The sequence below is a fragment of the Danio rerio genome, chromosome 13 (genome assembly GCF_052040795.2).
Source record: "Danio rerio strain M-AB ecotype USA chromosome 13, GRCz13ab, whole genome shotgun sequence".
Lineage (NCBI taxonomy): Eukaryota > Metazoa > Chordata > Actinopteri > Cypriniformes > Danionidae > Danio > Danio rerio.
This window is the reverse complement of record NC_141033.1, coordinates 38,901,452-38,926,116: the sequence shown is the minus strand read 5'-3', so window position 1 is coordinate 38,926,116 and position 24,665 is coordinate 38,901,452. Positions and strand designations below refer to the sequence as shown.

The 24,665-nt window shown below is 36.0% G+C and overlaps 1 protein-coding gene across 6 annotated transcripts in view; it reads left to right on the top strand.

Annotated features, from left to right (window-relative positions):
* The window catches only part of slc8a3 (solute carrier family 8 member 3), a 95,122-nt gene that overhangs the window by 1,103 nt on the left and 69,354 nt on the right, over positions 1 to 24,665 (top strand). The window lies entirely within an intron of this gene.

Genomic DNA, 24,665 nt, shown 5'->3' with positions numbered 1-24,665 from the left:
GATAGTGTTTCTTGCACTATTAAGCGGCAGCACAACCGAATCTAGTGGCCGGTGTGTTTAGATGCCTGAACAAATGACTCTTGGGAATCGGTTCTTTTTGATTGACTCAAAAACCCATGTCGCCCACGACGTAGTTTCTCTTTTAAAGCGGTTCCTCGTAGTGAGTCTAAAACATGAATTTGATTCGACTCTGGAATGAATGACTCGCTTTATTCAATCCAAAACACTTCTGGATCACTCGGAGACGCAAGTGAATTTATTTGACTGGCGCACGGACCCCAAGTTAATAATTTTATCATGTCCTACTTAAAATATCCCGAAGGGAGGTAAACCTAATAATTTATTTCCTCTAAATGTGTTTTTCCCTCAAAAGCACTTAAATTTCCTACAATTTGCATGGATCATTTATAAAAAGAACTGTCACTCGAGGAAGAGTGTGAATCCATTTGTAGTCTGTTGACTGTTTTCTCCTCTGTTCGCTTTTCTACGTGCGTTTCTGAACGTCCTGCTCACCTCATGCTTTTGCACAGCGTGACAGGTTTGGTTCACCTGTTCGGGTCACTCAAGCTGCATTTATATCAGAAACGTTGGTAAAACCCATACTTATGATATTTTGTAAGATTTGCTTATGGAATTGAGTCTTCTGATGTGGGTTCCTCGGGTTCTGTTGAGGTTTCTGAACAGGTAAGGAGAATTTGCTGAGATATGTGATTAATTCAGGACAGCTGCCACCTGCCACACTCTCCTACACTCTGTTTATATCCCTATCAGGTGTCGCCCCAACTGGGCATTTCTTAAAATAGTATGGGGGGAGGCTGGTGCTTGTGGGTTTCTCTAGTTCGCCGTCTCCTGTTACCCTGAGAGATGTGTAGCACTTCTGCTGCTGCTTCTCCAGGTCGGCGAAAGTCACACAGCAAAAAAAAAAAAAAAAGCCTTTCTTACTTACAGTTTTGGTCTTGTTTTTAGTCCAAATATCTTTTAAAAATCTTAAATAAAGGAGCATTTTTAGATTTGTAGAAAAATATAGTTTTGTTTTCAAAAATAAGTCAATTTTAAGTGAGTTTTTATATAAAACAAGCTAAATAATCTGCCAAGTAAAATAATCTTATTTCAAACCGAAATCAAGTTTAATTTATTTACCCCACTAGCGGATTATTCTGCTTATTTTAAGCAAAAACCTACTTCATTCCGGCTTATTATTTTTAAAAACAAGACAAAACAACATGTTTTCCTTGTCAAGAAAATGCTGCAATATTTAATAAGTTTTAGATATTTGGACTAGAAATAAGACAAAAACTCTTTCTTTTGCAGTGCACAGCTTGGGGAAGCAGATATGCTGGTTGTGGCAAACTTGCTGTCATGGATTTGTGTGGCATTTAGTTTTACAGTGTTTGTGTGTGCGACAAAAATACATAAATTTGTATACACACTCGCAGACATGACTGACTAGCTCCAATTTTTTCTCTAATGAGCACGCGGAATTCGTTAGCTTAGAGGCCTCATTAGTATGTTAATTAGCCTGAGTTGTTCATGGGCCTTGCGTGTGAATATTTGTAGTCTATTCATTGTCTGAAGTGAGAATACTAAGATGCCTCTCAGCGGCAGTTGTCAACAGTTGCGTCTGAGCGGATTTGCTGAGGGTTCTGCTACACAGACTGAGGTGTGATATATGAGAAGGAGAGAGCGGAGGAGTGAGGATGGAAGTTTCCAAACATAGTTTTTTTTCCTCCACGTTTTACGTCTGGCATGTTGCCGTTTACGAGGAAATATATGTTTTAGGATTTGTGTTAAATGGCACCTATGATGAAAATCATCTTTTGTAAGCTGTTAAGACAGAACTGTGTGTATGTATAGTGTGTCCACAGTCATATTGAGTTGATATAAACACAATAACTCTCTTTTTAAAATTTATTTCCTGATGTTAAAATAGGATCCAAATCCTGCCCATTTTGAAGCCCCATGCACCGCAACATGACATAGGAGTGTGGCTTCCCCGCCCACTGGATTGATTGACAGCCACGTATTAACATGTCTCTGTAGTAACGTGTATAATCATATCAACTAGACAGGACATGCCCAAAACAACTATGATTAAAAGATTTGTTGAGCTCGCTGTGATCATCAATCATCATCAAATGTGATCAAGAATGAGTTTTACAAGTTTAAAACGTTTTTAAAACAGTGCATATTTTTAATGAATTACAGCGATTTTACCATCTTTATCACCACAGCCGCATGTCAGTATAATTATAAAAGAAGTCGCTTCAATCACGGTTTGTGGACGTTAAATCATGTTTATTTTGTACATTAACTTAACGGATATCCATACAGCAGTGGATATTAACCTGTATCCTGTCACATTTGCCCTGCAAAAACAGTGCAAAATTAAATGTTCGCACTGTGTGTGAGCGTGAACTTTGTAAAGACTTATCGTTGCAGAAAGGCCTGAATTAATTTTACAACAAATACATCAAATAATCATTGGGAAAGTTCTTACTCTAGTATTTTACACAAACGTTACGTGAGATCTACTTCCCTCATGTCTGTCACTGTGCTGTTTATCTGACCCAGCCGGATATTGAGGCACACTCTGACAGGAATGGGGAGAACTAGCATTAAAGGCACAGGCAGCAAAAACAGCTACATTGTGTTCAGAGCAGAAAATCCAATATTCTGAAAGGTTTAATAAATAATCTGACGGGTGTTTTGAGCTGAAACTTTACAGGCACATTCCTGAGACACAAAAGACTTAAATTAAATCTTAAAAAGGGGGTGAAATAGGTGCGCTTTATATATATATATATATATATATATATATATATATATATATATATATATATATATATATATATATATATATATATATATATTCTGCAATTATAAAGAGTATAATTTAATCAGATGACTTAAATAGCTCTATTTTTAAAGAATTTGTAGTTTTAGATTGATTGGATTGCAGCTGGTAATTGGCGGTTCATTCCCCTGTGATGATTCCTGATAATTGTAATCTGACTAAGCCGAAGGATAGTGAGTGAGATTGATTGGGATAATTTTGTATGGAAGTGCATCTGCATAACAAATAATAAACCAATAACATGCACTGATAAATTGGGTAGAGCAATGTTACAAATGAAACATTAGTTACAGGCCTTAAAATTCATGCAGATGATAAACGTTTTGGTAACTTTTTATGGTTAAACTTGTAATCACATGCATTTTCAACTGTGGCTCCTGGTCAACCATATAACCGATTCAACATTGCAGATGCTGTGATCTGACTTTTCCAGACATTATAATATCGATGCTGAAACGATACATTGTGCAGCCCTAGTTTGCCTGCTCTAAAGCGCATCAAGGCAGCTATTTGCCCATTGCTTACAGGTGCCAGCAAGGTACTTTAACACATGCTGAGATCTACATGATGGTATTACCCTGCAGCCCACAGGCATCTCATTGCCATGGGAACAGCTGAGGCGGTGGAAAGGAGGTTACCCACGATTGGCTCACCACCCTGAAACGCTGCCAGTCGTGTTTCTTGAGAGGTTTGACCTGATCTTGGTATGAATGAGATTCATACCTTCCATCTGTGTGATTGGACCCAGACGTTGCCAACGGCTCATTGTTTAACCTGTTGATTTCATTGAAGAACTCTCATAATCAGTATGTAAAGCTGGCTTTCCAGGATCCAGCTGCTCACAATAAAAAGTAGATAAAGATATATAGGCCCAATCCCCATTTTATTTTTGTACCCCTACCCCTTCCCCTTGGCCTATGAAACAGAGTGTGAAGGGGAAGGGCTTCAAAATTTATGTCTAAAAAATGGGACACCATTACAACACCCGCACTCAACCTCATATATCATCGCGATCTCTTACTTCATATGAAGATGGCGACTGCTGTAATCATTCCAGTTGCGTTATTTTTGGTATTTATCTTCAGGAAATCACTGAAGGCAATGATATCATGTTATCATAACGGTAAAATGTGGCAATAAGCTCATAATTGTGCTGTGTATTTACACTGTTGCCATATTCATCTAAACACATGAAAACAACATTAACGTTATACAAGACACTCTAAAAAGCTGTTGAGTGAAAGAATGTTGTGGGACGGCTATGCAATAGTTATTATTAGGGTTTATTTATAGTGAAATTTAGCGGTTTTTATTTTAGTGTTTTTTTTTTACAAAGCATGACGGTGAGACATGAACGCCGTTATGAATGTATTTAAATATATGTTTGTTTGTTGTGCAACTCCTTACTTCCGTGTGCAGCCATGCTACTTTTGTAGATGGTGTATTTTAGGAAATTTCCTTACCCCTTGGTTTCGAGTGTGGTCCTGAAAAATCTCTGTTTCAAGGGCTATCTAGTCCTTCCCCTTAGCCCTACGCCTTCAAGCAAAAGAGAATCAGGACACCCCTACTCCTTCACGTAAAGCAAAGGGGTAGAATTGGGATTGGGCCATAGTTTAGCAAGTAACGAAAAATATTGCATTATTTACTTATTCATTCCAAACTTCTGTAACTTCTATAAAGGAGATATTTGAAAAGCTTTGTGCTTTTTGATGGAGATGCACTAATGTATCCTTTAGTGGATTGTAAAATTTTTGATCAATTAATATATTTCATATGTAAAGATCCCCTATTGCATGAAAATAGCTGATATGACAAACAATTTTATCCATTTATGTCTGTTACTTTTTTCATAAAGAGCAAAGTAACAAAAAAAAAAAATGACGTCCTGAATCAGAAGTTGTGGAGACTTTTTATTTTAGTATGCTGATGTACTTCCAACCAAATCGTAATATTAAGTAGGGGGCGGGGCTTTCTTTTTAAACGTCAATAAAATAATCGGAAAATAGAGAATAAACAGTAAGACTTACTGAAGACAGAGAAGGAAGCAAATGTTCAGAATTTAATTTGAAAAAATAACAATGTGTGCTATCAAAATAAACATTGTGAATTTTGATTTCACACACATACTTAAATACTATTATAGCTAATAGTGGCTGTTTGGACTGTAATATTCTTCAAAATATCTTTTTTTGAGACCAGAGTAAGGCTGTGTTTGCATGACGACGACAACAGATGTATTTCCTTTGCATTTTAAAAAAAGTTTCATGTTTACATGACATTTAAAAAAATAATCCGCATTCACACATCTGCAAAAAGATGGGAGCGGGGGACAACTAAATAGTTTTTTGTTCAATCCCCTTAAATTTGTAAAATTGAATGAGTTAACTTAATTCCTTCATATTGTCGCAACACAAATCTGTTGTGTGGAACCCAGCATTTTTTTGCAGTGTAGGATGCATCTCTGCTGTTGGTTGAAATGTGAAGCAAATCCACAATTTGCGAATGAAGCGGTAGCAAGCACTTGAGCAACAACAACACTACTACATACTGCACCATTATTGTGTGTTGGTTCATGCTTGCCTTCTACACCTCCCTTAACATGTACCGTACACAGGCATGACATCATCGCCGCAAAGACTCTTGTTTTCAGCTGTTAACACAGACACACGTCATGATTTTTGCCAAATACAATGTGATCATGTTGGTCCTGGAACATCATTTTTGTTGGAAAATGTACCCCATACCCATTCCCAGTGCTGCCCCGTAGGGTTGAGGGGCCCTAGGTGAGATGAAAAAAAAATTGGGCCCACTGGTGTAAAAACAGTAAGAAGGAGACAAAAAAAATACAATTTTAATATTTAAGTGTATATATTTTTATTAACTGTAACATATGTAAAAATACTTACTCATATTTAAATAAATAAGTTTACAAGTATTGCAAAGTATTGTGAAGTACTACTAATTAATGTATTATGCACAGCAGAACAAACCTTTACTTTGAGCTTGCTTTTCTTTCATTTCACTTCAAATTAAAATTCGAATAAGATTGATTAAAAATAGCAACGACACTTGTGATGTTATGACTTTTTCGGGTTTATATCGAACGTGAGCAATTTGGAGATATATGTGGAATCTGTGTTGGAATACATTACGCCATTCTCGTTCACCCAATAGCCTGTCGCAGATAGAGTGTGGTGCTTTTGGGTTTAACTCTAAACGTTTCTGCTTTTATTCATACTGTTGTGTGTATTTATTATCGTTTTCAGCTATTTCTCATGTATGAATTATACAGAACTATTCTTTTAATTAAATGTGGAGTTTTTTACTTACCATCGTTATGAATTGTATCATGTTTAATGGGGTTTGTGGATTGCGAAATGTGCATTGTTCATGATTTATACATCCTCACTCTTATGTTCACAGTTAATAATCAAGAGCAGTGTTTGTGGGGGCCCTCCAAAAAATGCCTATACTGCCTGTTGAACGGGCCAACACTGCCCATTCCCTACCCCTAAACCCAACCATGAATGTAAATTATTTCCAATTTCCAAGTAATAGTTGGATAGCAATCATGTAGAAGTTAACCTAACCATAAACCTAAACTTTACATAAACTGTAAATGTATCCCTTAATTCTGATTGGCTAATTGGAATGTTGTTCCAGGATCAACATAGACGTTAATCCAGGAACATGTCTTACTTGGTGAAATCAGGTTGGGGGTGACACTGCCATGACAATGGCTGCATTTTCAAAAACATTTATCTTGCAGCCCATTTTAAGTCCCAAAAACTGTAAACGAACAGGCAGAATGTATTGAAAGTTTCCTGTTTTTGACTGAAAATGTTGTCTTGTAAACTCATACACTCATATCATTCCGTTTCAGGCCGCCCCAAAATACAAGATAGGGTCTAGTCTTTAGGTGTCACGCAGCCAAATGATTTAAGACCATTGAATATGTTGCTGAGCAGATCAAGAGCAGAGAGGAGGATGAAAGGTGAAATGTGTAATTGTAAGAATGGAAGAGCCGCTTGCTTTCCCCATCTGCGTATCTGTGTGTGTGGGCTTTCCAAGCAGAGCTGTGTGAACGCGTGCGTGTCTTCTCTTCCACTGTATTTTTAGTGCATTACTTTTTCATGCTGGCATTGATGCTGAGAGAGTGAAAGAGGTGGTGTGCGTGTGTGTTTGTCGTCTCTGTCAGCACTCTGCCATCTCATGGGTGTATTTGGAATAATGTATAAGATCTTTTTCATGTTCTGGAGTGTGTTTGCTTACCTCCAGGAGACACACACACACACACACACACTCTCTCAAAAGAGTCTTGCAGCTGGAGACTTGAATTGAATTGTGGTTTTATTACACAGTGCTTTTGGAGGGTCAACGTGGGATTACTCGTGTACACAAATAAGGGTGCATTTAACCAGAGCAGAAGGTCTCCTGAGGTCCTCTGTGTGGGTGTTCAGTAATGAGATGTTTCCTCCTAGTCTTAATTTACGATGCAAACACATTATCTGAAGATTGTCAGAATAGTTTCCTCATTATACAATAAAGTCTTTGGTTTGTGTGAAAAATGAATACAAATAATCATGTTCGCTTCTACACATGCAAGACAGTAGAGTAGGGTTAGAATATTGGGTATTGTGGTTTTAACAATGTGCATTATTGGTTATGACACTTATGAAGGGCCAAAAACCAAGCTTGATTGAGGCTAGTGGGTAGATATAGTTGCCATGGGTACACCTAAAAAATTATTACTCCTGCTTGTTCAAACTACGTGTTTAAAAGGAGCTGAAACAACACAATTCTTGTCATTTATTTGACCAATTTATTTATTTGATGTTCAGTCCACCTAAATTTGTTAAATTTTGAAGTTAACTTAAGTGTTTTGTGTTGGGACAATATGGACAATTGTGTAACTACTTGGTTAGGGCAAGGGCATAGAATTTACATGGACGGAAGGGACGTGTCCTCACCAATATTCACCAATTACTGAAATGTCCCTACCCATAATCAATGTCCAAATAAAATAATGCTCCGCACAAAGTCAAGTTCGCTTCAAGTTCACCATTATAGTATTAACCAATTGCACGATTAATCGAAAAGGTCGCATTCTCGATTTTGACCCCACACACAATTTTAATTCTGCTTTTTTATGATTCAACCAATTATATTTTCAAGGTCAGGACAGGAGAGAAGCATAAAGGTGATTGCACAAGTCTTCACAGCAACGTGGACACCTCCAAATGGCATTGAAAGAGTCCCATACTCTATTTATAAAGTATAATTCACCCAAAATTGTCATTTCAGTTTTAATGTAATCAGGCTGCGAAATCACACTCGAGCTGACCGCGAGCAGTTTGTTTACTACCCAGAGATCGCGTGCGTGCCTGCCATTGGTGCCTTTAGTAAACAGAACCTGCATAGGCTGTGAATAACAGGTAATAGTGTTGTAAATAACAATTTAAACATAATTAACAGTTTTTTTTTCTCACAGTGACGGAGGCCATACATGAGCCACACTTGGAAGTGAAAGTGAAACCGGGGCTAAATGATCATATCGCATTTTAAAGCATTACGACACATTGATATGTTTTTTTTTCTTTTATAGCGAACACAATGTGTTGTGCATGAAAATAAATGTTTACTGTGTGGTCTAATAATGTTGTCAATGACAAATGGCAAGCATATGTCTCAAACATAATTATTCAGCTTTATAATTATGAATAGTTTTAATATGATGTCATCACTTTACTGTGAATTAACAATCAGGACAAAATTAAAGTCTGTTAAAGTCCAGCATTCCAAGTCTATACAAAATGTTGCATTTTAACCAACTGTAAACCTTCACATAGACCTAATATTATTGTAGTTTTACCATATGTTTGAGAAATAACAAAAATAATAGCCTACTCATATTAACCTTTATTTTACATCTACAGAATCGCAAAAAAATTGTGATCTTGATTTGAAGCAAAAAAAAAAAAAAAAAAAAATATATATATATATATGTGGATCTCATTTTAGCCAGAATCGTGCAGCCCTATCCATGATTATGCAAAACAATAATCAGGATAAAACAGTTAAATTGCGTCACACACCTCTCTGAATTTCTCTACATTCAAATCTCCTCAAAGCCTGACTGCAGTAAAGTCATGTAAATTGACTTTTGCAGCATTAAAAATCATTGTTATTTGTATTATTAAGTGTTTATTTTATATTATTAAGTACTGTACTCATGTTTTTAAAAGCGTGAAACAAAATTTGTGATGTTCATTGGATGCGCTCTAGGAATGTATGTCCCCACCAATGTCAAGAGCTAATCTACGCCCTTGGGTTAGGGGATGTGCAGTTCCTAGCATGCTTTGCGTGGGATTGAATTAATAGAGGGTAAATGTTGACAATAAAAGTAATTTTAGGTGTTTAAAGTTAATCGAAAGACCGGAGTTTAATCTTGACTTCAGTTTGAAGATTTAGAAGATTTTCATGTAATGCTTTGAGTTTTGAGATTAGCACCTTAAAGAAGCACCCATGCTTTGGGTGTTGGCAGCTTAATTAGCAAATATGCAGTTTGTTGCTTTGCCCAGTGAGCAATAACTGGATTAACAATAGTTCTGGGATTAATCTCAATTGACTGAATATGTAACTCATGAAATATGCTTAAAAATGTCTCTTTTAGGGAAACTCCAAATAAAACTTCAAAATGTGAGACTTCGACACATAAAGTAATAGACATACAAGATAATATTAGACCTTTGAGTTTAAGTAAATAAAAATACTATTGTATTTTAACTTTTGTTTAATAAAATCCTGTTGGACAAACTCAATTGCATTTAATTGTGTTAATAGTTTTTTTTAGTTGGTGCTAAACACATTTATTGGATGGATATCCTGCCCTCAGTTAAATTGAGTTCATCCAAAGAGTTATTTTTTGAGGGCAATTTTCTTACTTATTTAATAATATTTAAAACAACTAGACAACATTGCTTTATATTAAATAATACAGCAAATGTTTTTTGCATTTTTTATAATATACTTTTTACACCAATAGCAAAGAACAATCTAATTTTCGGTGCAAATGGATTTGCTATTTAAACAACGTGGCGGAAAACGTGAAAATTACGATTGCGCTGGTCTGAAAATAGAAACACGTCGCGCCGAACATGTCTTGCGCCTTATTGCGTCGGGTGTATGATCAAGCCCTAAGAATTTTTCATGTCATACAACCGCTCTGCTATGTTACATGTGCACAACATGATGTTACATTTAAAAGTAACCCTACAAGCAACTATAAATATCACCTTATTGCTCCGGGTGTATGATAGGGCCCCAAAAGTTGTCAGAGCAGAGATCAACATCCCATAATGCAATTCAAAACCACAAATAAGAAGAAAACATGAAATACGTAAACTGTTAAATAATTTTTCTACAGTGTGGTTCTAAATCTTTTAGAGTTTCTTTCTTCAGATAAGCACAAAAGAAGATAATTGGAAGAATGTTGACCAGTACCCATTAATTTATATAGCATATTTTGTCATGCAATGGATACATTTTTCAACCTGTCTTGTAATAGTGATCGTACAAATGCTGTATTGTCAGTCTTTTGTGCTCAACAGAAGAAAGAACCAGGACAAGTGCATTTTTAGGTGAACCGTCCCTTTAAATGCCCCCTTTACTAAGCAGCGATGTTCTGTGTGCCACACGTGTATTCATCGTGGTGAAACAGCAGTAACTTTGCATGCATGTGACGTCGACCGCATGTGACGCTTGCTCTGCTTTGACGTAAATGTTGTGTGATAGTTCAGTTGTTTCGCAGTAAATAAACCGCCTAGTCACTGTGGTCCGAGCAGATACAAACCCGCCTCAGAGCACACACACACACACATACACACACACACACACACACACACATCCCAGCTTTGTTTGATTTTTATGAGCATGATTTCAGAGACTCATAAAAATATTCTTGTCCCACGCGTTCCACTGTGTTGCTATGGTAACAGGTGCTGACTTCAGGCAAGACACTGCAGGTGAATAGGGTAAAAAAAATTAATAGTTGTCATCATACTTCCCTAGTTGATAGATCACTTTACGGCTTGCAGAATGTCTTTGCATTGTGGTTTCCTGTTAAAATATGCAAATGAGGCTTTATTTAATTAAATATGCACTGATTTGCATATGTTTCTAGCGCAAGATGCTGAACTGTGGATGAAGACAGGTTCATAATTCTTGTCACTTTTTGACATATTTAGAGTCAGAGGATTTGCAGAGGAGAATGTCTTTTATCATTTCAAATTCCGAAAAACAGCAATTGATCAGAAAGACATCAAATATTTGACATTGTATATAATCAAAGAAGTTATGTATGATGTACATTTTCCTCTCTAAAAGAGTAAAGCAGTGATAGGAATAATGGTGCTATAAATAAACAGCATTACTAATGACGATACTTTTGTCAGTATCGAGTAATCAAATGAATTACTATTTCCCCCGTTGCAAAGTCCTACTGTTACTGACAAAAAAAAAATGTTTATGCGAGCAGCATCTCTCTCAGCCATAGGACCACTGTTTCTTTGGGGTGTGTGTTTGTGTGCGTGTGTGTGTGTGTTTGGGGTTGGGGTGGGTAGGGTTGGGTATCGTTTGAGGTTATTTCAATACCGGTGCTAAATCGATACTTTTAAAATGGTACCAGTGCCAAAATGGTGTCTGAACCGATACTTTTTAGCCACAAAATGATGGTGGATAACTCTAGAAAAATCTTTTATTTGACAAAATCTTTTTAAAAATAATCTTAATAGAACAATATAATTAAAGTTTAAAGTAAACATCAATTCATATTTTATGTATTTAAATTACATTAATATATTTCCTTTGATCATTTGTTGGTTAGCATGAATTTAAGATTTGCATTATAAAATTACTTTAGCTTACTAACCTGTGGAAAGCCTGTCATCAAAAAACTGAACTCCTTTTTTCTAGAGTTGGGGCTTGTGACAATAGTATGATTAAGGTATTTACATGAGTTGCTTTTTGAATGTTCCTTTCATGATCCCGTCTTACATGTTATAGTAGATAGATCGAGTAATGTCATTGTGTTACCACGCTATCCATGTTTCCTCAAGAGTTTCATGTAATTTCAGGTGTTTCATTTTAAATTTTTGACTTTAACTGCAGTTTCACTTTCATTTAGGAACATTTCATTCATGCCCCCATGACAAATTGAGGTATTTGATGGAAGCTTTAAGTAAGGACTGGTGGAAGTGTGCTCTTTTAATGGAATTTATTCCGTATGTTGAATGGAAAGAAAAAACCTCTGCATTTCGCAACGCAGGTGTCGAGAATGCGAGAGAACAAGAACAAACGCCTGACATCGCCTGTCTGTATTCCTCAAAGTTGCTTAGAATTAAATGTATAGAGATGGTGTGACAACGCGTACTTACAAAGGTACCGGTGCTGTAATGGCATCGGGTTTTGGTACCCAACCCTAGTGGTGGGACACATAACCAACCAGTGATTATGATTGGTGTGTCTGTGAATGTGGTGTAACTTAGAATGTAATGATTGGCTTAGATAGACTACATTTCCATCGTCTGCCAAACAAAGGCAGAGTAGGCGGGTGTTTACACAAGCACACGCACAGTCAGTGGCACACACCAATGACCATGAAGTCAGAACGATGGCAAATCTAACAAGCTCAAAGGTAGCATTGGAGGAAATATAAGCACTATTTTTCCCTTGTTGAGGTTAGGGCTATGCAATTGATGGAAATTCAGTTTTGATTTCGATTTATAACGATTATAAAAAAACATTAATCGAGATGAAATGTGTTACCTCGACTGAGGTGGATTGACAGGAGACAACAGGAGGTAAGATCCAATATGCAGTTTTATTCAAAAGTCAGACAAGCAGTGGTCATCAGGTGCAAACGGGTATATAAAGGCAGTCCAGAATCATAAACGTTAAACAGGCAAAAGGTCAAAAGGCAGGCGGCTAAACAGGATAACAAGGGTACTAGGCTAGGATCTATACACGGAGAAACAAGACAGGGAAACGCGTTGTAATGTTACTCAGGGAAAACAAGACTCGGCAAACTGGTAGCGTGAGAGAGTGGCTTAAGAATGGAATCAAATCAGTCTGTGAACAAGGTTCAGCTGGTGCTTGCAATCAGGATATATGAGTGAGCAGGCGTGCGTGTTTGGGAGCAGTGCATGGATGAAAATGTAGTCCTGGGAAATGCGGAAATGTAGTTTAGAGTTCGTGTGAGAACCAGCGATCCTCTGGGAAGCGATCGCTGTTTGTGACAAAATGATTATTGCATCATATCCCGCCCCTTTCCAGTTGTATACACTTTTTTGCTCTGCAAAGATTAGTTTCATGTGAAAATGACTAAAAGCATATACTGTAATGTCACTTTGCAGCATGGTATGCACATCGTTCATTGATGTACATTCCAATCATTCATGTTTTTAAAAGTGCAAAAGAGACGAGCAGAGCACACACATCTAAAGTCACGCAGTGTTACGCAGTGTTTAGTGATTATATTAACCATCATTTATGTAATAAACAAACGAGTCGAAAATCAAAAGACATGTGAAAGTGAAACCATAAATCAGAGTTGTGCAGCTCTTAAAGTGACAGTGTGCTGTAATTTTACTGCCGACTGTTTTTATCATTACTCAAACAACAAAAGGACAAAATCTAAAATCACAAAATTAGTGGCTACGCAGGTGATAATGTGAGCTCTGCTATCAAAGGAGGAGATGAAACAACATTAAAATAGTGTAGATTAGAGTACAATGTTTTATATTTATCTTATAGTCATTTGACAAATTAGATTTTTTTTAAGTAACACAATAGTTACTTTTACCTGGTAATTAGTTACTTTTATAATTATATAACTCAATTGTTTGTGAGAAGGAACTAGTAACTATAACTAATTACTCATTTAAAGGAACATGCGTAACACTGCTGCACTGTAAAAAGTGATTAGTTATTTAAAGCGAGTAAACCAATAGACATAAAGCATCAAGTTGACTTCACCAAAATAATGTAAGTAAACCCATTGTAACTTGGAACTGTTAAGTTATTTTTGTAATTATGCAAATTCTACTCACTCTTTTTTTTAAAATAAAAGTAAACTTATCACTTTTTTTTCCAATACATCTTTATTATATTAGTTTTTTCTAGCTTTTCTCTATATAGCAAAATGACATACAGTAAAATATCTGCTCTTCCAGACTCCAGTGTGTCTTCTAAATTCAATACAGGCTGTAATTGTAGATTTTATGAAGCACCAAATATGAAATATTGTATTTTTTGGAAAATAGTCTGACACTGTAAAAAGGATTAGTTGATTTTTTAAAAAGTGAGTTCAATTAGCATAATTATAAAAATAAAGTCAACCCAACAGTTTCAAGTTACATTGGGTTTACTTACATTATCTTTGTGAATTCAACATGTTGTTCTTAAGCCAGTTGGTTTACTGGCTTTAAGTAACTAATCACTTATTGTAATGTAATGTAATGTGTATTTATATAGCGCATTTATTGTGTATGGCCATACACCCAAAGCGCTTCACAATCATGAGGGGGGTCTCTCCACACCACCACCAGTGTGCAGCATCCACTTGGATGATGCGACGGCTGCCACAGGACAACGGCGCCAGTGCGCTCACCACACACCAGCTATTGGTGGAGTGGAGAGACAGTGATAGAGACAATTTGGTGGACGGGGATGATTGGGAGGCCATGATCGTATGGGCCGATAGAGGGACTTTGGCCAGGACACCGGGGTTACACCCCTGCTCTTTCACGAGAAGTGCCATGGGATTTTTAATGACCACAGAGAGTCAGGACCTCGGTTTAACGTCTCATCCGAAAGACGGCGCCCACTGACAGTGTAGTGTCCCCTTCACTTTTTACTGGGGCATTAGGACTCACTTAGACCTCAGGTTGAGCGCCCCCTGCTGGCCTCACTAACACCACTTCCAACAGCAACCTAGTGTTCCCTAGTGGTCTCCCATCCAGGTACTAACCAGGCTCAGCCCTGCTTAGCTTTAGTGAGTAACCGATCTTGGGCTGCAGGGTGATATGGCTATGGCTGTTATTATACAGTGTGTGCAGTAAGTGCACTGAAAATAATGATTCTATGATGATTTATTGGATTTACTAAATGATTTAATGTGAGTGTTTCAAAACTATTTATTAGGGCTGAATTTAAACAAACAAATTAAGTTAAACATTACTAAATTTAGTTTGTTTGTTTAAATTCAACACATTTAAATTGTTTGCAATGGTTTTGCAGAAATCTTTTTTCAGTGTGTTGCTAAAGTAAAGATTCATGCCACTCATTTTGAAAAAAACTGCCTAATCAAGTAAAATATGTATTGCAATTAACATCTATTACATTAGACTCTTAACAATTCTTTACATTAGACTGAAACACACTACAGGGCTCAACAATAAGGACTGCCCGATGGCCCGGGGCCAGCATGCGGGACTCTCGGGACAGTAGACAGGATTATTAGTGTCCCGATCGGGCATGTGCTGCCTTGTCACTAAAGTTTTATTTGGCTGTGACTGTTTTTCAATGGCGTGCATACAGGGTGCTTTCACATCTAGACTTTAATTTGGAACTCGTCTTGTTTGCCAGGTTAGCATGATTCATTTTACTTATGTGAATTCCGCAAACATGCTCAGATCTGCGCCAAAACAATCGATCTGAAATCAACTGTAATGAGAACGCAAAACGATCCAACGAACTAATGAACCAGGCTATATCACAGTGTATTAAGGTTGTGTAAAAGTCATGGTATATGAAAAAAATTACGAGTAGGGCCGGTTGTCATTTCTACCGCCGAATGTGTGATTCATGCCGAATGTGAAAGTGAAAGCATGCTGACATAGTGCTGAGAGCTGTTTATCTGTTAGGAAAATTGACAGAAATTACCATCTGATCATTTTTCCATATTTTAATTTTATAATATTTTGCTTTAGGCCTATTGTTTTGTTCATCTCTGCACTGACACTTGGAAAGAAAGATTAATATAGATCAATATTGAATATTAAATATCAATATATCAGTCCATCTGTTATTTCTCTCTATAATTTAAGCATTTAAAATTTATATATTTCCAAATTTATTTACATCACAGTTGTAATTTTTTAAATTGTCAGTTGTATTTAAAGAAAAGTTATGCTGAAGTTATATTTGGCTTTTGACATATAATTTAAAACATGTGGCTAAGAAATAGCTATTAACTTTTTTTTTTTTTTTTTTTTTGATAGGGCCAGTGAATATTTTGGCAAGGCAAGTAAAAATCAGAATCGGGCATGTGGAAAAAATCCTTAGCGTTGAACCCTGCACTATATGAAAAGCTCAAAATTGAGAGGTGTGTGGAAAAAAACCTGTAGTTTCTCACCTTTACTTAATGTGTAGGGATAAGATGGATATTTAGCTTCAGACACTCAGCAGCTATAAGGATAAAATGCCTATGAGTGCCACCTCAGAGACACACACAGACACACAGACACACACACACACACACACTTTTGCTTATGCTGTCAGAGGAGCAGATCCTCTTTTGCATGTGATGTTGTTCGGGGGATTTTTGCTGATGCCTGTCCTGTTAGTGTAAAAAATAAGAGCGAAATATGAAGAGAGGTCAATCTGTCAGCACAAACGAGACTGTAACTGTCTGTGTGTGTGAAGGTGTGTTTGTAGTTACACTAGATTTTTGCTTTGGCAAATTTTCTCAGCATCTTCTAGCTCATCAATAGTGAATCTCTCACACGGTCTGAATCACATAAGTCTAAATCTAATCATCTAAAATCACTGGGCTTGCTACTTCCATAATTTTTATGCAGTTACACACACACACATACATACAAATGCAACAGACAGGAAATCCTGCTTGACTGTTTTATACACCACTGCGACTCGGTGTTGAAGCATCTCTGTATCGATATTTGAATATTTCAGTTTTATTATGTTTCAATTTAGTTTTTTATCATCATCTGTAGCATTGTTTTCATTCATTCTTTCATTATCTTTTGGCTTAGTCCCATTATTCATCAGGGGTCACCACAGCGGAATGAACCGCCAACTTATCCAGCATATGTTTTACACAGTGAATGCCCTTCCAGTGGGGTAGCACTCGCCTCACAGCAATAAGGTCGCTGATTTGAGCCCCGACTGGGTCAGTTGGCATTTCTGCGTGGAGTTTGCATGTTCTCATCGTGCTCGCGTGGGTTCCCAGGTGCTCCGGTTTCCCCCATAAGTCCAAAAACATGTGCCATAGGTGAATTGGTTAAGCTAAAACTGTAGTGTTTGTGTGTAAATGAGTGTGCATGGGTGTTTCTATGTGATGGGTTCCAGCTGGAAGGGCATTCGCTGCGTAAAACATGCTGGATAAGTTGGCGGTTCATTCCGCTGTGGTGACCCCAGATTTATAAAAGAACTAAGCCGAAAAGAAATTGAATAAATAAATGCCCTTCCAGCAGCAACCCAGTAATGGAAATTATCCATACACACTCTTTCACACACATACATTACGGACAATGTAGTTTATTATAAAATTTATAAAATTATTATTTCATAGAGTGTATACTGTAGCTATTAGATGTAAAGCAGTGGTTCACAAAGTGGGGGTCACGGGACAATGACAGGGGGTCGCTTGGTGATTTCCAAAAGTCAAATAAATGTCATTAAACTATTAGAATTGCCATATTTTATTCATAACTCACAGAAGATAAAAAAATAGTTGTTAATAGTTGCATAAACAGCAATATCCAAATGAAAAGCCATCAGCCTTTTAGGTGTGTTTATATTAGATTAATGACACAGCGATGGTGTCAGATGCAGTAGATTGATTTTTAGCACCAGACCAAACATTGGTTGTGCAAACTTTATTACTTTCTCTAAAATATTAAAGTGTTTCAAGCTATATTATCTTTTTATAGACTGGCATAGGCCTTATAGCTTATATAAAAAAAGAGAGCTTACCTCATTTCACTGTGATCATTTTGCGCATCATATTGCATATTCGGTTAATTCTTCAGTAGCCTTGTAGTTAATGTAATTTATTAATGGATTGTTTATGAGGACTAAGCTAATAAATACTGTAATTCTCCGAATGGAAAATGTTTAGGTTGTTTGATAATATATCATCATTCAAAACTTGATTTATCTATCATGTTTATGATCTGCCCACCCATCCTTCAATATTACAGATCAATTTATCAGATTTTCTTTATGGAGACCCATCTAAAAACAATAGACAATCAATAATACATTTAATATAAATACAAGTTTTAGTAACAATAACTTAAACCGAAACATACCTTTGTACATGAAAGAGCAGGTTCTCGGTAACCTTTTAGACAAGCTCGTTGCATCAGAAACGACCATGCTTATTACGTCTGCTTCGTGGGCATTTCATGTTGTATGCGTCACCGTCGCATTTGTACACAAGCTTTTAATAAATGCTTTTTGTCTCCCGAATTCATATAATAAAAAGAATGATGAAATAACGTTATTAACCGGTTAACTGTAGGAATTTCTGTTTAGAACAATTAAAGTTTATCTTTTTTTCATTTGTCGTTTCTGTTTCTGCAAAATGTCCTTCGTTTTCCGTTTTTCGTTTCCGTTCCTTAAACCGGTTCAGAGCCTTGGCACCAGGTTAAACTTTCTGACACCTTTCTGGCAATCGAATAGATTAAAAATAACAACAAATGCAACAAATGACAAGCAAACAAGAAGTGTTTTGAAGGGGGCGTGGCATGTCAGATACTAGAGAGCATTTGATTGGTCAAGAAACTAAAGTATGAGGTGGCGTCAAAAAAATCATTGATCCATTTAAACGGAAGTGACAAACTGCAGTCTTTGGATGTTTATATCAGTTTTATGTCTTCTAAATGTGAATTTTGTCACTGTTTTGGAGTACAATAGATATCATTAGATATCAACTGATACTAATATCTAAAAAAACTATTTCACAGGTCCTTTAAGAAATACAGGCCAGAAAAAGTATGTTGTTTCATTTTTACATAGATATACATCACTGTTAAGCTCAACAGTAACAGAATAATATTTCGCCAAAATTTTGATTTTTTTTTTTTTGGTCACTAATTTACTTTAAATTTAATTTGTAGCAGACACAGTAATGAAACATCCCAGACAATGAAAGTCAGTGGTGACCAAAACTGTTCGACCACCAGATTTTCATTTAGCTTTTTATTTTTGGAAGTCCTCCTGTCCTCTTTAAACAGTGGAGCACAAGTGAAGTTTAAATATAATTTCATAATGACTTTGCATCACAACTCAAACCAATTCAATTAGATCAAATTTAAAAAGCATCTCTGAAGGCTTTTTTAATGTCTGTTTTGTACTACACTAATTGACAAAAAAAAAATAAAGATTCACTTCATAATCAGGTTTACAAGGGTGCTGTTATCGCATCATCTAAAATATTGTGTATTAACATTATCAAAATAAAAATCACTCTCTTAAATGGTTATTTATTTACTTATAGATTTTTTTTTAACTAGAAGCACCTTTAAGACAGGCAGCATGTGACAAAGTTAGGAACCACATATCACAACACACACAAACACCAAATTGCTTAAAATTGTACAAACCAAAATCAGTTAATAAAACATGTGAACTGTTCTTAATATACAGACTTTACCCAGCGGTAGATAGATGTAAATAGAAACATATACAGTTGAAGTCAGAATTATTAGCCCCTCTTTCAATTTTATTATTATTATTTTTTTATATTTCCCAAATTATGTTTAACAGAGCAAGGAAAGGTTCACAGTATGTCTGATAATATTTTTTCTTCTAGAGAAAGTCTTTATTTGTTTTATTTCAGTTTTTATTTTTTAAAAGCCATTTTAAGGACAATATTATTAGCCCCTTTAAGCTATATTTTTTCGATAGTCTACAGAACAAACCATCTTTATACAATAACTTGCCTAATTACCCTGACCTGCCTAGTTAACCTAATTAACCTTGCTAAGCCTTTAAACATCACTTTTAGCTGTAGAGAAGTGTCTTGAAAAATATCTAGTCAAATAGTATTCCCTGTCTTCATGACAAAGATAAAAAAATATCAGTGATTAGAAATGAGTTATTAAAACTGTTATGTTAAGAAATGTGTTGAAAACATCTTCTCTCTGTTTAACAGAATTTGGGAGAAAAAACAGGGTGGCTAATAATTCAGGGAGGCTAACAATTCTGACTTCAACTGTATTTAGTGATAATTGCAAGAGATTTATGGCAATATTATTAACTTTAAGACCTAAAATGTTTTTCAAATTTTGGTATGCACTGTTTGAGTGTTAACTTGAGACTGGTGACATAAAATCATGTTAATAATTGTGTGTGTGTAAAGTTGATGATTTTCAGCTCTGTAAAACAGAACGCCATATGGCTCTTTTTCTTCCTCTATTTTTGACTTGCTCTATTTGAATGTTGTATATGTATGTATATAGTGGAGTAGACAGAGAGAGTAGGGGGAAGCTCAAGGCTTCAGGCAGGGCTCTTTTGCTTTACAAAACAGTTTTTCCTCATTAGGCCTTCTGTTTCTACACTGTGCTGTTTACTTACAGCCCACTGCATATGTGTGAGTGTGAGAGTGTTTATTTTACTCACTGTAATCAGGTCCGGCCTGATGGCTCTCTCGGACTCCACTTCTGTCCATCTGCATCTCTCCTGCTGTCTTTTGGGTTTTTGAGGTCTGAATGTTACTTGAAGGATTCATGGGATATTTAATGGATCTAAAAAGTCACGCATGGTGTAGTGTTTCATGATTCTTCCTACTAATTAGGAACAACAAACAGTTTTTTTTACTTTGGAGGAAAATAATTTGGATTAAATGCAGATGTTGACTAATTAGCAACTCTAGAGAGTCAGTACACACAAATATTTACAAAGACCAAAGATATTTGGAGATAATATAGTTTTTTTATAGCTCTAAACCATAGGTCTCAAACTCAGTTCCCGGAGGGCTGCAGCTCTGCACAGTTTTGCTCCAACCCTGATCAAACACAGCTGATCTAACTGTTGTGTGTTCATGACTCTTTTGAACACCTCGATCATTTAGATCAGCTGTGTTTGATTGGGTTGGAGCTAAACTGTGCAGAGCTGTGCCCTCCAGGAATTGAGTTTAAGACCTACTGTATGCTCTAAGCCATTACAGTCATAAACTTTGTTCAAAACCTTGGGGTTGTTAAAATTTTGACATTGGTTTTGGCTCGTTTGCTGCATGATAATGATAAAAATGACATTGCGACATTTTGTTTTTCTGTGATTATAGATTGCTATGTGAATATGATTTCACAAGATGACTCTATTTGAAAATAATTTCTAATTTTATATTGATTGGAAGCATTTGTAGGGTAGGACAGCTGCATAAAATATATAATTATACAAAATCAAATAAATTAAAGCACAGATGAAAACAACAGAACAAGAATAAAAATGAAATAAACCATGCTTTAAGCTTTTTATTTGGAGTTTAACAGCGTTGAAGTATAGAAATTCAATAATCAAATGCATATTTTTATTGGGTAACACTTTATTTTGATGGTCCATTTGAGTATTAGTAGTCTGTCTGCTTAACATCTGTTGATATTATGCTGCTAAACAGACATGTAACTGACTATAAGAAACTTTGCAGGGACATGTCAACTTGCACTAATCCTAACCCTAGCCCCAACCTTACAGTCTACTTATAATATAATAAGAATTAATTGGCATGTACAGTAGATGCAATGTAACTCAAATTCAATAATGGACCATCAAAATAAAGTGTGAACCTTTATTGTTTTACATAGTTAAGCAATATTTATCTTTGTTTAAGTGGCAAACTTTATAATTTCTTGTCCCTAAGTGGTTTAATTTAACTCGAAATATTCGTCACAGGCCTTGAAAACCCCTCCAAATAAAATACTTTCATATTTATTAGATTAAAGTTAAACTTTGCTATGACTCACATGTTCTGTAGTGTGTTTTTTTTTTTTTTGGTAAACTTTATTTATTGAACACAAGTGAATAGCATATATATATACACACACATATATACACACACACACACACACACACACACACACACACACACACACACACACACACACACACACACACACACACACACACACACACACACACACACACACACACAATATATATATATATATATATATATATATATATATATATATATATATATATATATATATATATATATATATATATATATATATATATATATATATATATATATATATATATACATACATACACACACCCACACATACAAATACACATGTAAATAAAGTGATAATACAACACGGGGCAAAGAAAATAAGAATAAGTAAATAAACAGATAAGTGTTATTGCACTAAATAACCTGCAGATTGATCGTTAGTGTAATGCATGAAAAAAGAAACACAACTTGTAATAAGAAAAAAAACAACTGCTACAAGAATTTATTTTGCACTTAAAAACTGAAATTCTGACCTAACTGCAGGACACGGCCCCAAATCACATGACATTTGGCAGCTCCATCAAGAGTTGCATGCTGAATGTTCTGTTATAGCCTGGAAAGCAATTTTTGTCAGGGCTTTGAGAAAATCACATTGTTACTTTCAGCCCACCTTACCTTCGTCCCTGCTCTCCCTTACCTTTTTTAACATTATAAATGTCTCTCGCTTTTGATCAATGTGATGCTTCCTTTCTAAATACATCACTAATCACTTTCAAAAAAGACAAATCTTATACTGACCCCAAACTTTTCTACTTCCAAGCAATACAATAGTCATTTCTCCTGTGGGAGCAGATCAGAAAAATGATACATAGTTAATACTTAAATGAGACATCCATTATCAAAAAAAAGCAACCCCTGAGCAAAACAGATTTCCTCTGGGTGCGTTTCTCTGTTCGAGAGACACTAACACACCACCTACATCTCCATGTGGATTCACCAGAGCTGCTCCCACACACTCCCACACACACACTCTGATCTCCGCTGCTGCTGTGGGATAAAAATGTAATGAAATAATCTGTGTCCATATTAGTTAATTATTCCCAGCTCTCTGGGTGATACCTGCGCACATTTCATTTCCAGAGCAGATACACAGAGGCTCTATTACAAAACCCAGTAAGCTGCTTCACTGCCTACAGCCTATACCTTGGCAGCATACATAACTAGTCATCCTAGAAAAAAGGTTATGTTCATCCCCAATTTCCCAAATATAAATTCTGTCTTTGTTTACTCCTTATTTTATATTTCTGATCCTGGATGACAGATTCATTCTGTGGAACATGAGAAGATCTTCGAAACTCCTACAAAATATACTTTTTTTTTACCTGACAATGAAAGTCACACAGGAGTGGAAGCAAATTAGAGTGAGTAAATATAGAATTAACCAATTGGAACCAATAGTAATATTTATATGGTTTGTAATGCTCTACCTAAAAAAAAAAACTAAAGCCCAATCCCAATCCAGTTGTTTTACACCTTCCCCTTAGCCCTTGAAACAGTGTGTGAATGGGAAGGGCTGCAAATTTTACCATTAAGAAACTGGACAGTGAAGTATGGGGGGTAGTTCGCAAACGAATGTGGGAGGGGGGGTGAGTGTTTTTGGGGGGTTATTATAAACGTAAGTTAAAAGCAGGGGTAGGGGTGTTGAGTTGTGGACAAAAGTAAAGATCTGAGGGATTAGGAGGGTTTGTGGCCACTAATAGTATCTCTGGGGGCCTCAAAATGGTGTGGGCCCTTAGAATCGCCCTAACTTCCTCCACCAGCGGCACCCCTGAGCCTTTTCCCTTAGCACTACGCCTTTAAGCTAAAGACAATTGGAACACTCCTACCCCTTCAAGTGCAAAAGAGAAAAGGGGGTAAGGGGTAAAATCGGGATTGGGCCTAAGTGTGCCATATATGTATCACTTGAATTAAAAGTAGTGCTGCACAGCATATTGATGGCCAGACACCACTGTATTGGATAAAAAGACTTATTTTTAATGTTATTGTTATGTATTTGATGTTGATGTTATATTATAAAGAAATTAATTTATGCTCTAATATTTTTACAATTATTTCTGGCTGTTTATTCACTTTTTGGAGTTTATGCTGGAGGGAAGAGATTTTGGTGGTACAGTGTATGAAGCAGGTCGCACACCAGAAGCGCCGCTTAGCGCCGCGCAGCGCCACGCATTTTAGAATTCTAAACATAGGTTTTTATCAGGATACACACACCGGCGTGTATGCTAATTAGTTTCATGCTAAATATCATTCGAATGTGCGCGCCTGGTGTGTGATACTTTAAAATGTCATGTGCGTGCCGTGTCGCGGCGCCGAGCGGTGCTTCTGGTGTGCAACCTTCTTGAGAGTTTTTTTTTAAGTGGACTTCACACTCGCAATTGGTTGATTAGTTAATTGATTTTTGAGAAAATAAAGATCTTAAATGTTTCTTTGCTGTTTTCTTGTTTTCTGGAGTTTCAAAATAATAAGAGTGCTCTGTAATTCTTTGAATATTAATTTTGTAACCAGTCTCAGAAAAATTCTGAGAAAGGGATAGTATTTATTTTCTTATCGGTTATCAGCTTCCAAATACAAGTAGTCATAATTTTTTAGCAAAATATCAGTACATCACTAAATAAAAATGCAGCTCATTTTAAAAGACATTGCTGTTAGTATGTTTCAAAGCTAATAACAAAATGCTGTGTACATAAATGCATAAAAAATGTATGATCCTTTTTAATTAGCATCTACTGTTTATATGATTTCCTTTTAGAATTTGACTTCAACCTT